The sequence below is a fragment of the Anopheles moucheti genome, chromosome 2 (assembly GCF_943734755.1).
Source record: "Anopheles moucheti chromosome 2, idAnoMoucSN_F20_07, whole genome shotgun sequence".
Lineage (NCBI taxonomy): Eukaryota > Metazoa > Arthropoda > Insecta > Diptera > Culicidae > Anopheles > Anopheles moucheti.
In genome coordinates, this window is record NC_069140.1 from 36,429,622 (window position 1) to 36,441,727 (window position 12,106).

Below are 12,106 nucleotides of genomic sequence, written 5' to 3' on the forward strand. Positions count from 1 at the left end.
GTGGTAAACAATAGGAGAGAGAGAGGGAGTTGGAACAACAGACTGCTACAAACAAAGTCGGATTAGTAATGCTTTTTGCTTACGGAAGCCCCTTTTCTGGTAGATCGTTGCGATACGAAAGCAGTGTAATATTTAATGAGATTTTCCATAAAATGTTATAAGGCGAGTTTTGGAAGGTAAGCAGGTAACTGATCGGGCTTATAAAACAGTACGGAAAGTTGATTTTTTTACCTGGGTAACAAAGTTAAGCAAGGATTTATCGGGTGAGGATAGGAAAAAGGATCGTTTCGTCTTTTTGAATTTACGCTATAATGGCCAGGTTGTATGAATCTTCTATAACCAATTTAAAATTATTTATTTTACTAATAATTACCAGTATTTGAACCAATTGCTAAGTAAGTAGATTCACCAGGGCACTTCCTCAGCTAAGTTTAAAAATTACAGCACTTACAGATAAATATTTGCATATGACCACTCATAGCAGGAAAAATTCTGTTCGATTTAACAACATTCGTTTTATTTCTAATTTACTGAAATGCTATTCAATAGCTTCTTCTATTTTTACGTATCTGATAAACAGCAGCAATCATAGGTATTACATGAGTCTTCAACGTTTTGGAAGTATTCCAAAAAGATCGTTGAAAGTCGCTATAAACTATTGTATTCCTAATCTAAAAAAAAATATTCTAAATTCTAACTAAGTGTAGAGCTGGGCTCCTCACTTCTATCGATGAATACTCGGGTATACTCGATAGTATACTCCTGCCGTTATACTACCATATACTCAAGCAATACAGAATAACTTATATGGGAGATCTCAACAGTTCATGGCAGTTGGTTCTAAAGTTACTCATTTTTTGAAGTTTTAACTCGTCGTGACGACAGTAGCTCAATCAACAATTTTAAAAACCATTTTCCCACCTCGTACAACCATCTTGGCTCTGGGAGTAGACTTACTAAACAGTTCGTTGGTAGTATTATGTCTCAGCATATCTTACGGAATTAGGGGATTTGTAAAATAAATTAATGAATTAAAATGTGACTACATGGTACCAATTAAGATCCAAATACCAGAAAGAGAGATGATACCAGATGAAAGTTGACTGAGAGATCTGATTGAAAGTAGTCTGTCAGTATCGCGAGTTTAGTCCTTGTTACCTTTGAAGCAATAACGTCAGAACAGTGCGTTGTTTTGCATCTTAATATATTTAACAGGAAAGATGACTGTAAATTATAATTTTTAGGGACTTTGGTTGGCTTTTACTAAACACTTACTGATTTTCACTCATACCGGAGAGCTGGGACTGTAAAGATTCCTATTTCATACCTTTGGTATGGGAACACTCGTTGCTCTTGGAATAAGAACTCACATGTTACCTGCTAGAAACTCAGTTACGGGAGAAACCTTGGATGGATGCATGCTTTTAGTTTATTTCATATTGAAACCATAGATGCTTTACACAGGTTACACATATTCTTTTTGAATTCGTTATTGCATGCTTCCTTATCTTTAGTTTTTTGTGCATTCTTTTATTTTCTTTCTGTGCATTTTTTCTAGCAATTGATTAGTTTTATTACATTTTCTGTACATTATACAGCACACCGTTGAAAGGCAACAGTGCCCTCCTCCATCATGCCATCCTCGTTTGTTCACACTTGTAGACAAATCGTTATCTGGCGAAAATTTAAATTCGAGATAATACCAAATTCTGCACGAACATACATAAAGTCACACCATAAAGCATTATGCAGATCACGGGCCGTCGTGATGCATTACGATTGCCCTGTCTGTACCGTCACCGATGGAGAAAAATTTACCGTGTTCCGTTCCAACCAGCATAGGATGTAAACGTGAGATCAAAACCCGGGGGATTGCGGGGAAAAATGTGTAAAACTAAGTTTGGAAAAAATAATCATATCCTATATCAGATAGCTACAAGGATTGTCGCGATCAGCTGAAGCAGTAAGTTTTCCGTTTTTTTCTTCGTTTATTCGCGCACTCGTTTCTCAGAGTGCTAGTCCGACGCGGTGTTCCAGTGGTACATGGAAGTATGGCCGTACGTGACTAGTGGTGGGATAGTGAACTGTTGCGGTTTCCTTCCTCGACTGGGGTGTCCTTCCGTGCGTTGGGTTCCGTAAACCACGTACGACGAACGCAACGGATGATGCTCATTTTCCTTTCTGGTCACACGCAATGTTAGCTTAATAGAGTGTTAGGCAAAATAGGGTACAAACTTTTGCACAAATCTTAAAATTAGATTGCATCAAATTGCGATAGTGTGAATGGAACCGTTCGGTGAGTGTTTCTTGCTCAGTCGATAGACTGTGCACGATGGAACACGGTGGACCCTCGCTATTACATGGTTCTGATTTGCCGAACCAATGCATTCGATGAATTATTTTGTGCACAACCATCGCGTACGGTGGGTTAGTTTGATAGAGGTTGAGTTGCTCAAAACTTTCCACATCCAGTTGCTATTATCCTTTAGTGCTCGTCCCGCTCGAAAAGCACCCGAGCGCAGAGTTTGGTTAGAGTTTTCGCTCGCCAGTTCACACCACACCCGACTGGGCGAGCTTTCGATCGGTAAGCAGATGGAACGGATGCCAGCCCACCTTTGTACCTTGGCCCACGGCTTGACCGTACCCGCGTGGTAGGTGCACAAACTGCACCGGCAAATAAATAATGGAGAAAAAAGGCAACACCTCGCTACCGCCAACCATCGCATTGACACCACACTTTAATTAAAGAAGCTGGCTAAAGTTTCTCCGCGTCAGCCGTGTGCGCAAGGATTATCTTGTTTTGAGTTTTCGCGTCAATTAAATTAGGAAAAGTTTCTCCTTCATTCGCGCGACGAATCGGTGGATAAAACCCATCTCTCAATCGTGGCCGCTCTGCTCGGTGCTCGGTTTAATTTCAAAAGAAACATCCGGCCCTACCGGTCCTGTTTCCCGGCACGCCGCCTAAAGAACGTGTCGTTGGGTTGGAAAAAGTTTCGAGCAGCTTCGTTTAGGTTTTTTTTCCTCTTCCGTCTCTTTTTTCCGCGCTGTTGTTGTTGTGAGCGGAGTTTGCTCGTGTTATCACCGGTAAGGAGGGTGAGTTTACATGGGAACACGGACCAGGCCAGACAGGTACGTTACCTTTACTGTGTTTGGAATCGTTTAATTTAGCGCCCAAACGAGATCTTTACGGTTCGTTGCTGCAAACTAACACTGTTTGCAAGGAAAGTAGCGGTAGGATAGGTAGAATAAGACGTACATCCCGAGGGCACGGTGACCAAGACCTTCAAAGTTGCGAGATGATCATGTTTCACGTGCATCAAATGGTGATCGCTTTAATTAAATTAATGTCGTTAAGAGGAAATAAGTGTTCGTTTGCAATATACGTTCCAAAAAGGGATTGGAGTGATATCATCAATTCTTCGCAAACTGTACGTACAAACATTGAGAAGCAGTTGATTACAGGATGGATGTTTACGTTCCAAGTCTATATTTACATCACTATTTATGCAGGAACTCATTAGGAGAATTGAAGCTTGATGTGCTTTCTTGGAGCTCTCATACACTAACCTGGACATTACACTTACGGAAAACTTTGAATATACCTAGAACACAAACACTTATTATGCTCGGCCTTGTCATCGTAGTAGATTGTAGTTTGACTACCAGGAATTCCTGTAAACTTTATCGTGGGGCAATTGCATAGATAGATGGATTACAAGGATGTTAAGTAAAAATATTTGCTTATCACTTCTTGAAATATTGGTTTGACTCGCTGTAAGCTTGATTGAAATGTTTTAATCCTTTTTCATTATTAACTTTAATCTTTTTATATATGCATCACACATGAAGTGAATATTACATGCAATGGAAAACAATTCATAATAGTAACAGTGTATTACACATCACGTGTTGCAATAAACACTAACAGTAACGTAAACTCTCCCCTCTGTGGGAACGCAATCGCCATCGTACTGATACTGTGTTGAGTGTTGTTCTTCAATTAGTTTATCCTCAAAAAAGGGGTCGAAAGATCAAAGCAAACTTATCGTTGCCCTTACGCTATTTGTCCGTCACACGTTGGTGGAAAATTCGGTTTTCATGCGAACCTAAAACCGACCTCCGTTAGAAGGGAAATGTGTTTCATTGAATAGTACAGCCTTTGAAATGCATCGTACCGTAACAAAGGTGCACGTGGTGCGATAGTCTGTGCTCGTTCCGGTTGCTGCATACTATCCGGTAACAGAGTTTTGTTTTAGTTGGTTCAAAGGGCAGAGTTTTGAAGAACGCGGTAGATATGATTTAATTTGTAATTGTTTTTGTTTTCATGCCGCCTCTTGCAAAAATGCTTTATAATCCTGCGAAAATAGAAATTGTCAAACACGTTCCAATACGCTACGATTGATAGGCTCCGAGTATCCAATATTTATGGAAGCAATTAATATGCATAGTTTGTGATGAGAATGGCACACGTCTGAAGTGGCTATTAAAAATAATATTATCGTGCAACGTGTTAGATTTGTCTGTGTCTCGTGCGGTCGATTACAATTATTGCAATCGTTTCGCTACATTATGGAACGTGATCATGGTTTAAATGAGCATAGACAGTGTTTTTATCGAGCGGTTTCGTCAGTTTAAATTAAAAATATTGTCTATACTTTTTCAATATTGTCTGTTAAAATATTAAATTAAATTGAATTTTGTGGTCTAATGAAAACAACACAGTTTAAAAGGTAACTTTAGAAACAAAACTTTGATCATTTTGATTGGAGAGTTATTCAACATGATATCTTATATAAATAGCGATACAATGAAAGATTTCCTAAAGGAATATTCCCACACAAAGTATTTGTGGAACGTATTTCGTGTTTTCTTCCAGATATTCTCCTCAGGCAATGGATAACATCTTGGCAACTGTGTTCAATATCTCCTACAAAATATTATCCTCAGTTCTTCAGTGTTAAATTAACAGTTTCTATGGTTCACTAATTGGAATGTATCAGACAGATTGCCATAACAGAATTCCAACCACATACCAGAACCATTATAACATGAACAGAATGCGGAACAAAAGCTCCAAGTGTTACTTTTTATAAAATGGTTTTAATAAGGTAGATTAAATTTCAGACAATGAGTATCGCTCAAGGCTCTTTGCTACTGCGCAAGGTCTGTCTATTCTTCCTGGAAACTCTGGAAAGTTTGTTTCCATTGACTAGATAATTAGAAATCATTTAATTATTGTTCCACTACGTACGGTTATGGAAGTATCGTACAGAATGGAGATAAAATTCGGTTTGATTGACGCTGTTGTTTTATTGAAAAGGGATACTTTGAGCATAAGCTGAGTTCGTCATCTTTACGGAAAGTATTTTATTAAAGATCAATGTACAATTCGGTACGAATTATAAACTTTGTGCATGCATGGTCTCTACGTGATACTATTCGAAAGAGCATTAGATGGAAGTGAGTGAGATGTATGTGTTTTGTAATGACATCAGGACAGTTTTTGGATCACATGATGCTGTACACTTGGATGCAAGTAGTTCAGAGGACCTGGTCAACATGCGACGCATATCATCAAATGTTTTTGGTTCCAGGAAATAATTCTTTCAATTGCCAGGTAGACAAAAATACAACACCAATCAAATAGATCTTCAACTCAGTTATCACGTCGTACATGCATTAGAGTTATCACTTAATCACAGGCTCATTAATTCTTTGCTTACGGTTTTCTAAACCTCACCCGAAAGCGTCGTGTTTCTTATCGTGCCTTTTGCAGCGTGGGTTCAGGTGCAGGCCGATGAAAAGATTATCCGGATTTTAAGTTGCTCAACAAGTTACATCGATTGCTGGGTAGCATTTGAATAATTTTCACCCTCTCTCCACCCCTCAAAACACTGTCCGTTTGCTGGTGGTGGTCACACCGTGAGTTTCATCACCGTCTCGGGGATTCGCGAACGCATCCCACGCGCGCAACGGTCAGTGCGAATCCCTACGAACAGTCGGAACGAAGTCATCTCTCTTTAATTATGGAATAAATTTGAATAAATTGCCCAGTGCGTACCGAAATTGGACCATCGGTTCGAAAAACCTTGTTCCGTCCATTTCGTTACCAGCGGTCAAAACTTCATCGCACACCCGGTATATGGCTGACTTGTGGGGGGATGCGGCACGACTGCGAGGATGTGGTTGTAATGGAACGAAACTTCATTACCACCCCGAACCCCAGAGTTTTGGGGTGGTGAAACTAGCCCGAAAAAGATATATTACTTAAGTTAATTGTTGGCAAATTATTCTCTAAGCATTCGCTTTAATTTCCGTCACCGTGCCATGCTGGTGCTACGGTTCTGCCAACTGGGGTGTGTAGATGACCCAGATGGCGGTAGTCACATATGTTTGTGCGTATTGTGCACCTAGAGCGAGGGTTTAGCAAATATTCATTAGTATACCGTTGCGGAACTGTCGGTGCGCTTAAGATCACATTTAGTACTTAAATTTACATTTTGTTTACGCCAATCCTGCCGACAAAATCTGTTGCAAAGTGATGTCTTGATTTCAACACAACACAACCCCACCCGCAACGGGCCTTTTACCACTTCGCTCCACCCGCCGTGGAGTGAGCATACCGGGCGAAGAACGGCGACCGTAACCCATATGATGTTTTAAATATTTTAGCATCAGAATCTAGCGAAAATATGCAGACGGTGACCGAGCTCCGGGAAAGCTGGGCTGTCGGCAGAGGAACGTTCATGGCACGGAAGCCGGCGCTGTAAGCACCACGGGCCGTATGGTACCGTCCTCCGTACCCAGTCCGTTCATCACATTCGGGACATTAATAATGTACACCTTTCGTTCCCATCGGAAGTAAATAGAAATATTTTAAGGCAATGCCGTCAGGTTTTTGGAGGCATTCCTTACTGCCTTCCACACCACAATCTTTGGCTTAGCATTAATGTTTTCTTCTTTTTTTTACCACCACACCCGACTCGCTACCTTGTTGCTGTGCAGTGGACGAAGAAAACCAAAGAAAAGGGCAGAGAAGAAAAAAAAAACACACACAACACAAAAGACAAATAAAAAAGAACTTCCGTTTGCCCAGTTGCCGAGTGTACCCTTGAACTCAGCATCCTGTCGCTTTCGGCGTGCGCCGCTGGCCACCGGATTGACTTTTGTCGGATCAGGGCGAAAGCATCGATAGCAGGGGATGAATAAATTACAGAAATTATGCTCCAACGAAACCTAACCCGCTTCGGTAGACCCGGAACGGAGCGGGAAACGGCACGGAAGAAAAAGTTTTGGCCAGCACCAGCATAGAGAAGCGAAAAATTCATAGTATCCTTTCATAGCACCGGGAAGGACCCATTCAGCCCGGTGTGTGCGCAACGCTGTAAAGGGGGCGCCTTTGCGTAAGTCTATTTTTATCAACGTTTTTGTATTTCATAATCGTTTTCCCGGTATTTTTTGTTTTTATGCAAAATTGTCCACAAATTGCACTTGCCGCGTTGGTACGCTGGTTCCTATATCATTACCCAACGCCACGAGTGTTTGAGTGCTGATAATGTTCGGTAGGGAATAAGCAGTAGGAACGCAAATTACATAATCAGAAAACGACAAACAGGCAGCAATTTTACTGAAAGCAAAATAGAACCGACAATCCGAATCCGGGAATCGAATGGCCAACCGAAAGCATAACGTAATTATTATTTTTTTGTTGGCCCCATGCAGGGCCGAATATTCATGTGCCCATTTTCCGGGAAGCGAAATGATATTGGACTCGGCCGGATTACGCGGAGGCGACCGCAGTTAAGAATGTGTTTTTAAGTTTAAGACGATTTTCCAACAGTATTATCCGGGCTTGTTAAATTTTGCTCTTAGGTGTGTGTGTGTGTGTGGAGTTGAGAGAATGTGAAACATCACCGACAGACGGCTGAGGCCCACGGGCAGCAATGTATTATAAGACCCCGACTAGCGAGCTTGATTTAATGCGAAGTCTATATCTTCTAATTAATCATAAATTAGATGAAAATTGTGTTAAATACTTGTTTCTCGTTGATGCTAACGAAGTCAGCGATGTGGTTACAAATGCGAAACCATGGCACGTAGGGAAGAAATAGCTTCGAGGCGGCACTGGGTATGCTCAGCGAATAGGGGGCATCACAGGGAAGGTGTGTACAGGCGGGAAATTTATGATGCACGCCCAAGTTCAAAGGAGCAACGGAAGCACTTACGCTCAGGTTAAACGTACCTATGCAATCTAAGCGCTCAACATAGGCTTTTATGAAAATTTATATTGAACACGATAACGAGCCCTCCACTAACGGGCCATGTCCGTGTGCCGTGTGGTTCGACAATAGATTGAAACGGAACTCGATCGAAGCGTCTCTTGTGTCGATTAATGCGTGTATAGCTGTCGGTTAATTGCTTAATTTGCGGATGAGTTATTGAAGCAACAAATCTCTGTTTTATATCGATAATGTTCAGGAGTTAATTGTGGAGCGGAGAGCTTTGTCTAAAGGGTTTTATGCTATTTTTAGAATGCTCTTTATGTGTTAAGTTTTAAATCAATTAATAAAATTTATTTTGAAGAAATCTTATTTTACCATTACATTTGCTAGAATGCTGTTGACTATATTTACATTATCATAATGCAATATTTACCGAATTTAAAAGAAACATTTTTTAAAACATTTTGTAAGAAAATGCATTTTCATGGATTTCACTTGACTTTAATTTTAGTTCACTGAATTATTCTACAGTTTTAGACCTTTTTCCATGCTGCCATAAAGAGTTTACTGTAGTTTAAGCGACTCGTTTTGTTGGCGATGTCTTGAAATTCATGTCGAAATTGGAAAATTCCACCAACGCTTACCACTTATTCGACTACGATGTTCATCTATTCCGCTTTCGTGTTCATTTCCATGACTTCCTTACATTCCTCATAATCCTTTTTTAATATCTTCTACTTTCCCATCCCCTTGGATATTTAAGATAACGTTTTGTTTTTTTTTTTGTTAAGCCATTGTCGGGGGACAATGTGTTACTAATTAATAATAATACTAAAATTCCTATACTTTTGTATCTTTGTTACATTAATTAACATAAAGTTAATACAAAACTTATGAAATCATTATGGGGACAAGCTAGGATCATATTTTAGAAAAAAAACATCTTTAATTTCTTGTAATTTTCTGATAAAGGAAAAACTTACGACTTCAATCATTAAAGTTTTGCACGTTTTTCCACCTCTTTCACTCGATGGCGATAAATCTTTCCCTAATGTTGTCGCAAAGACAAGTGTGCGGGACCATCACCTTGATAAGTCAGACATGAACAAAGCTAACATTTCTGGATCACTGGTCAGACGACCAGAACTCGACCACCAACATGAAGTGGTAGTAATTACATCGGTAGGCAATCAATTGTTCCGCCCGTGGTCACCGGTCCACCATCCACCGCATAGACACCGCAGGGACATTGCCATTAGCCGTTACAGGTAAATTCGCAGCCTTTCATCGTAATTACAAATCGTGCACATCACCAGACCCGACCAGCGTGACCCAAACCCTCTCTGGTGAAGGTGAAGTGATGGAAGACAGGAAATCACGTTTTCAAGATTAATCATTCGGCGGGTGCGGGTGTGGAAAGTGTGGGAAGATGCCAACACGCGCGAGTTGGAATGTCGCGTGGAGCGCACGGCACATTCAGGCCCTGTTTATACGTAACAACAATTAGCTATTCTGCAACAAGATAAACATTGTTACTTGCCAACGATGATGACAATGGCCGGCGGTGACCACCGGGTCCCGTAAAACCAAAAGCATCCAGGGGACTGGGGAGTGTTGTTGTCCTTCAAACACACCATTGGCTGTACACCATTTCTTGGGCTGTGGTTGTGGCTCACCAGTGTGGTAAGCTGAACTGGTGTGCTATCGGACCAGAGCGGTTCAGCATAATGCGCGGGAATTGTGACCAGCGTACGGTGAATGGCATGCGATGCGAACCCAGGTGCCAAACCCCGCCGACCGAAGCACACCCGGAAAGGAAAAAGCACCGCAACGATAATGCTGATGGACAGCCTTGTTCTTCGCTTCGGTAGAAGGACAAGATACCGACCAAACCCGACGGCGTCCACCCCGACCGTTCGCTGGACGCTGTTGAATATTTAATCAAATAGATCATTTTCCGGGTTATCCGTTACCGGACCATCGTTCGCATCGCGTTACGCGATGCTGCAACATCCTAACCTCCATGTTGACCAGCATTGATGAAATTAGTGAGTAATGGCCTGTTTGGAAACGCCGGTTGATGTAGCGGAGAGAAATGTTGATTAAAAGAATAGTAAACGGAAGCCCGCGCTCATCGTGAGTGGCGTGGAAAATGTAAAATTGACGATATTTACGATTATTTGCGTGGTTCGAATCGAACACCGGATAGGCGGGTTCGGGTTTTGTACCTAATTCGAATATTACGATAAATATTTGCTTCCCAATAGCCACATGTTGCCAGCGTGTGCTGTGAAGTTCGAATCGCAATGCTCGACTGCGACTACCCGGGTGTCACTACAGGCGTACTGCCCTCACGGTGGTGTATGCTTTGCACGGTTCGGAATGTACATCGGCCGATGCATGTTTTCTCGGGAGCATACACGGTAAATGTATGCCGCAAGCATAGTACGCTCACGGTCATCTCATTTCGTGGCGCTGCTGGATGCTGCTGTTGTTGCTGAGCCAGTGTACCTTGGGAAACGGATTCCATTTAGCATGTGTGCGAAGGTATATTGTTCGTACATGCGGGACTCATTCCCATCCCCTAGCGCGCACATGTTCACGGATGATTGGATGTAATTGAAAGTGGAGAAAACTTTACCAGACCGCTGTCAGGCCTCGTCCAGGCGCAAAAACCGTTGTAAAATAATTAGCATTCGAATTTGTGTGCGCCCATTTCGTTGTTAGCATGTTTTTTAATAAGCAAAACACTGGTTCGGAGATTTCTGCGCTGTGCTTTGGAATATTCTCGGCCCATCGTGACTGGTGCTGTGTGCTAATGCTGATATGTTGCAACACCTCCATTATCAGGTATATTTGGGCGTTTGTGTTGTTAATTTTCCTCTTCTTCAAAATAATACGATCTCCTTGATCCGCTTTATCTCTTTTCCCACCATAGACACCGTGCTAGTGACGTGCTATCTTCATCTGTCAATGCTAATTGAATACCTGGTATGTGTAATAGAAAAAAAAATAATTAAGTGAAAATCATCGCTCTTTAATGGGTACCTCCGCGCTTTAATGCTTTCCTCGCAGTTTTTCCTCGCTCCTGTAGAAACGGGCTATTCTGAGAGCAAACGTAACAAGCAACAACAACGAACAAAAAAAAAAACACCCAAAAAAGAAAGCTCCGGCATCATCTAATCCCCCATAGCCATAAGCCGAAAAGTAACCGCTGTCTTTCATTGCTGCTTGCGTCCCATTTTCGGACCATGTCTGCGTGTCTGGCACGCACGGTAGCGGAGGTCTAGTAGTCCGGGGTGGGAAACAAAACCCACGCAAGGGCCCGCTCGTTGTAACGTTGCTCAGCAACCGAAACAAATCACACGCGAACGTGGCAGCAACATTCGTGCAGCTGTAGTAAACAGTGAGATTTCACCATTTTCGAGCAGTTTACCAGCGGGTGCTCATTTTCCCTGGCTGCTCCTGCTACTATTTTACTGCACTCTCACGCCCGTATTCGCTCTCATTTTCTTCCTTGCTCTCTGGATCTCTTTTTGTCAGGTAGGCAGGAGGTGTGTGTGTGTGTGTGTGTTGGTTTGCACTCGACAGAAGACGCTTCCGGTGACGAGTCGAGCTTTGGTGCCGTTCAGTACCGTGTTATCCTTGACCGCGTTCGCGCTTGGCGAGGGAGTAAACCGTCAGCGTCTCGCTGGTTTCGCCACAGGAACCATCCGGCCAGCTCGGTGGGTGTTAACGGGCGTCAGACACAAGCACTCCCCCAATCGTTCCCGTGTGCGCGTAGTCATGTGTTTCTCCAGGCTCTCGCATCAACGATCACGTGTGACGCACCGGTCCTAGTGTGTGTGTGTGCGTGTGTGTGCGTAGAGATGTTTTGCTTGCGT